The following is a 6,142-nucleotide window of genomic DNA, read 5'->3' as shown; positions in this document are numbered from 1 at the left end:
TAGTAGATGGCCAGCCTGGCTGGATGGGGGACAGGCAGGCCAGAGGGTGGTCAGGCACGTGGTTCTAGGAGTCTAGACAGACTCCTAGACAAGCAGAAAGGCCATCTCAGCCATTCAAGACACTCACACTGTCACACATTAGCCTTTCTGAGCCTCCAGGTCCCTGTCTGATAATGGTTGTTGATGGAAGTGCCAGTGGGGCAGGATTTTAAATGTTCACTAATGATTGTCTGATGCTAGGGGTTTTCCAGTTATCAAGGCTCTTCCTTCATTTCAGTAACAGCTAGGAAGATACCTTGGAGAAGGGAATGGCAACCCACTCCAGTATTCTTTCCTGGGAAATTCCATGGACAGAGGAGCCTGGTGGGCTACATTCTGTAGGGTCGCAGAGTCGGACATGACTGAGTGATTTAATCACCACCACCACTACTGGGTTCTGTTCTAAGTGGTACGAGGGTGGCCAGTCACCTGGATAAACCAGGGGGCAGGATGGCTTATCCATCCTGCCAGAACAAGAAAGTCCAGGACAAGAAAGGAGGCTGCATTTGAAGTTGACATCAAAGTGACAGAGTGCTTGAGTAGGATCGACACCCCCCCCCACCAGCTCTGAGGGTGGCAGAGGAGGACAGCTGAGACTTCTGTGTCCCAGGAGCAGAGGGGAAACTCAGGCCAGCCCTCAAATTCACACTCTAGGATCAAGAGTGATGTCCCCCACATGCACGCACACTAAGTTGCTTCAGTCGTGTCCGACTCTTTGTGACCCCATGGACTGCAGCCCACCAGGCTCCTCTGTCCATGAAAGTTTCCAAGCAAGAGTACTGCAGTGGTTGTCATTTCCTTCTCCAGGGGATCTTCCCATCCAAGGATCAAACTGGCAATTCTTACATCTCCTGCATTGGCAGGTGGATTCTTTGCTCCTAGCAGAGGGGCAAGGGGCCTGTGTTGGGGGTGACTGGGGAGGAAGGGGCGCTGGGAAGGCAGTGGGAGGGAAATCCCCCAGAGCTCACTGGAAACTGAAGGGGAAGGTGGGAGGGGTGTGTCACCTTTACAGGGCAGACTTTGGGGCTTTGGAGTTGTTTTTTTTCCTGCAGCTTTTTAAAAGTACGACAGTGCTTTCTTAAAAATAATTTTATTTATTCACCTATTTCTTTTCGGCTGTGCTGGGTCTTCATTGCTGTGCAGGCTTTTCTCCAGCTGTAGAGAGTGGGGGCTACCCTGCAGCTATGCTAGTTGTGGTCCTCAGGCTTCTCACTGAGGTGGCTTCTCTTGTTTCGGAGCACAGGCTCCAGGGTGCACGGACTTCAGTCGTGGTGACTCTGGGGATCCAAGGCACAGGCTCAATAGTGGTGGTGCACAGGCTTAATTGCTGTGTGGCATGTGGGATCTTCCCACCAGGGATCGAACCTATGTCCCCTGCATTGGCAGGCGGGTTCTTTACCACTGAGCCCCCAGGGAATCCCTCCCCCAGCTTTATTGAGATATAACTGACATGTAACATTATGTAAGTTTAAGGTGTACAACTGCAATAATGTGATACAATTCTATGACATTAGCTAACGCTTCCACCACAACACATGATTACCATTTCTTTCTTGCAGTGAGAACACTGATGGTCTACTCTCTTAGCAACTTTCAAGTACTCAGTACAGAAATACCTGCAGTCACCATGCTGTCCATTACATCCCCAGGGCTTATTCATCTTCTAATCAGAAGTTACCCCATATGACCAACATCTCCCCTTTCCCCAAGCCCCAGCCCCTGGCAACCACTATTCTACTTCAAATTCACACAGAATTGAGATCGTACAGTATTTGTCTTTCTCTATCTGACTTTCGGGGAGGAGTTTGAGTAAATATTCGCTCCAGACACAGGAGGGATCCAACATGCCCTTCCCTCTCCCACCTGAGGCTCTGTGCTTGCTGTGTCCTCAGCCTGAACTCTCTTACCTCTTCGATTGCCTAGTCATTCTACAGATCTCTTATTGAATGTGGTCTCCAGAACTTCCCAGTGGTCAAGAATCAGCCTTCCAATGCGGGGGACATGGGGTCAATCCCCGGTTGGGGAACTAAGATCCCACATGCTGTGGAGCAATTAGAAAGAAGCCCGAATGCTGCAGAGAAGATCCTGCATGTCATAATTAACACGTGGCACAGCCAAATAGATACTTTAAAAAAGAAGAAGAAGAAAAATCAACTTTCAATGAAAAATATATATAAATACGTATGGCTGAGTCCCTTTGCTGTTCAGCTGAAACTGTCATAACGTCGTTTGTTAATTGGCTATACCTCAATACAAAATAAAAAGGTTGAAAGAGTAAATCTGTATTTTAAAAAATTGTGGTTTCCTCTGGAAAGCCTTTCGTGACCCTCCAATTTAGGAGCAGATGGTCCTTTTGTCAGTTTCAGCTGACCTTGCGCAGGTTCGATTTGTCTCAACATTTAAGGTGATACCAACCACGTGGCTGGGAAAAGTATCTGGCAGGCGAGCTACAGATGGGGGCTCCAGCCCCCATGATCCCACTCTTCCACCTGGAAGCTCACCTGCCTTCCCGCTGGATTGTCAGGTAACCGGTGATTTGTGCCTTGGTTCTGTTCTGGTTCTGCCACTCCTCGGTGAGCAACCTTGAGCAAGATACTCATCCCCTCCGTGGCTCAGTTTTCTCCGTTGCGAAATGGCTAGGATAATACTGCCCACTCCCCTGGGCTGATGTGAAGTTAAAACGATGCTTCAGCATCGCGGGCATCGTCATTATTTTCCTCTCTTATCTTCCCGGTTCCTACAGTCCAACGGCAACAGTGAGGATCCACTGCGCCCTCCTGTGGCAGCATTTGAGTACTGCATCCCTCCAGGCCCAACTCATTACATCACTCCGGATTCTAAAGGTTGCAAGTTACCAAAAAAAAAAAAAAAAAAATCTTTTAAATCAGTCCAAGCTGGTTTAAATCAAAAGATGATGTACTGGCCATAACAACCCCTGCACTTGCTGTGCCCTCTTCCAAGAATGCCCTCACTCCCCGCCCCCACTTCCTCCTCTTTAACATTCAAACCGCAATGCCAATGCCACCTCCACAGGGAGCCTTTTGCCAGCTCCCTATTTAGTCAGTACTGAGCACCAACTCTGGGCCAGATCCTGTTCCAGGCATGAGGGATACTGCTGTGGACCACACAGATGAAGATTCCGTCCTCAGAGCTGACATTCTAATGAGAAAGATTGAAAATCAACAAATACAAGTATTCCATAGAGTATGTCAGGCGGTGACTCATGCTGAGAGTAAAATGTCAGGAAACGGGAGAGGAGGAGTGGGGGGAGGGTGTAATCTTGAAGTGAGAGGGGGCACAGTGCAGGTCTCACTGAGGGGGCTATACTTGAGATTAGACTTGAAGAATAAGATGCAGTGGGCATCCCAAGCACGTGGTGGTTGTCTAGTCAAAGTCCTGCCTGACTCTCTGCAGTTCCATGAACTGCAGCACGCCAGAGCTTCTCTGTCCTTCACCATCTTCCAGAGTTTGTTCCAAGCATAGAGAACAGTAAGTGCAAAGGCCCTGAGGCAGATCAGTTACCTCTGGGGGATGGGGATTGTCATTGCTCCTGGCTGTGTCCCCAGTACCTGGAACAGCACCTAGCACAAAACAGTGCTTAATAAAGATTCCACGAATGGAAGCCCAGCTATGGGTTTCAGGAACAGCTGTTTCAGGGCTGAAATGAGGGCCCTGAGGCTATTAGCCCCTCTGCCTGGTGGCCCTAGCCGTGGTTTGTTTGTTTTTAGTTGAAGCATAGTCGATTTAGGCTTCCCTGGTGGCTCAGGGGTAAGGAATCTGCCTGCCAATGCAGGAGATGCGGGTTCAATCCCAGGGTCTGGAAGATCCCCTGGAGAAGGAAATGGCAACCCACTCCGGTATTCTTGCTGGGAAATCCCATAGTCAGAGGAGACTGGTGGGCTGCAGTCCATGGGGTTGCAAAGAGTCAGACATGACTCAGTGACTCAGTAACAACAACATAGTCAATTTACAGTGTTGCGTTAATTTCTGCTATTCAGCAAAGCAATTCAAGTATACATACATACATTCTTTTTCATATTCTTTCCCGTTATGGTTTATCACAGGATATTGCGTATAGTTTCCTGCGCCGTACAGTAGGACCTTGTTGTTTATCAATCCTATACAAAACAGTTTGAATCTACTAATCCCAAACCCCAATCCCTCCCTCCCCCATCCTTCTCCCTTGGCAGCCATAAGTCTGTTGGCTTCAGTCTTTGAAGATGTCTCTCCTGTTGTATACGATGTTGTTGTTCAGTCACCAAGTCATGTCCGATTCTTTGCAACCCCATGGACTGCGATGCGCCAGGCCTCCCTGTCCGTCACAGACTCTCGGAGTTTGCCCAAGTTCATGTCCACTGAGTTCATGTTCCCTACGATGGGGACTCAGTCTCAAATGCTACAGAAGTCTGTTTCCCAGGATTCCACACAAAAGCCCTGACATAGCTTATTAAGGGTGGTTTGCAAGCCCATCCTCCTGTCAGTCCAGGAACCCAGGAGATGGGATGTGGGTGTAGCTTACGGCCAAGTTACCCACTCTACTCAGACCACACCTAGTGGGCAGAGGGAGCACCCAGAGGACATGCCTGTGGCATGGATGCAAGAGCCCGTTTCCCAGATAATTATGAGGTTTTACAGCTAGTAAGTGGCCCAGCCTGGGAATCCTCCCGGCTGAAAGCAACTCAGAAATTCTCCATGCTGTCTGGTGGCCACCCATCAGCAGATGAAGGGCCTGTGGCTGGACCAGACTGGGCTGAAAGGAGGAGCTTTTAGCATCAGGGCAAACAGAAGACAAAGGCAGCCGCCCCCCACCTCGGATGGAGAAAGAGGTAAACAGATGGCAGCGCAGGGCGGGCTCCCAACAGCCCCACGAGGGGAACAGAGGGTCAGGCTGGCAGAGGCAGAGAGGGCTTATTTAGACTTGCTCCTCCCTCCCGGAGTGGGTAGCAAACAGGAGGATGGGCTGCCCCACCCCTCTGGCGCGGTGGGTGGTGGGGCAGGGGGGACAGGAAGGGATGGAAGTGAAGGGTCAACTTGGTGGGAGCTCCAGGAGGACTGTGGTATTTACAGAGCACCTACTGTATGCAGGAGCCCTGATATGTCATTCTAAGTTCAAGGCAAAAACAAGTTTGCTATGGAGAGAACCCCTCCCCCAGCGGCCCTGTAAAGGTTACTACGGCCCCCTCAGCCACCCAGGGATGAGGAAGCCGAGAAGGCCAAGGGCAAGGCCAGCCCAGCCTCTGCATAGCTCCCTGGGGGCCAGGCCTGGAAAATACCTGGAATGGTGAGGTCTAGGGGTCACCGCTTCATCCTGTCCAGGAGCTCCAGCCTCCTGGAAGGGCGCCCAGAGGCCTGAAGGGGAGCCGGCCACGTAGGGTTCGAATCGCAACCTTGCTCTGACCTTCCAGGTCGCCCCTGTTCATGCATTAGCTCAACTATGGCGCACTGACCCAGGGCTGTCCAAAACCCACAGGACCCCCAGGGCTGTCCAAAACCCACAGGACCCCTCCTCTCAGGGAGCGTTCACTCTCCCCCACCGTCTGGCCTCAGTTTCCTCTTCTGTGAAATGGGCCCAGTCAGGCCACACCCAGTCTCAGGGCTGCTCAAACTCCCAGAGGGGAGAGCTGAGAGGGCGGGAGCAGGTTGAGATGGATCCAGGCTCCCTGGGCACTGTGCCTGGCACACGGGAGGCGCCCAATAAATGCTTGCTTGAGCGAGGAGGAGCCTTCAATAAATAACAGCTGTTGTGGACGCTGCGGATGCTGGCGAGGGAGTGGGCCCTCCCCTCCCCCTCGCTGTTCCCCCTTCCCTGCCTCTGATCCCCCCACCCGATTTGCCTCCTCCCCTTGCCCCGCCTCTTTCCCTTCCATCTCCCCCTCCCCCGACCACCCCCAGCTCCCCTTCCCCCGTTCCCCTTACCCCTACCCAATTCTCCCTCCCTCCCGACACCCTGACCCTAGCCTTCCTCCCCTCCCCCACCCCCCCGCCCACTGTCCCCGCCCCCACCGTGTCGCCCCCCCGCCCCCACCCCTCCCCCGCCCCACGGCGGGGCGCCGGTCCGGGCGGGGCCGCCCGAGCTCCCGGGGCCCTGGCTCGGGTCCAGCCC

Source organism: Muntiacus reevesi, chromosome 1, assembly GCF_963930625.1.
Source record: "Muntiacus reevesi chromosome 1, mMunRee1.1, whole genome shotgun sequence".
In the NCBI taxonomy this organism is placed as follows: Eukaryota; Metazoa; Chordata; class Mammalia; order Artiodactyla; family Cervidae; genus Muntiacus; species Muntiacus reevesi.
The sequence above is the reverse complement of the archived record's forward strand: the minus strand, read 5'-3'. Positions refer to the sequence as shown.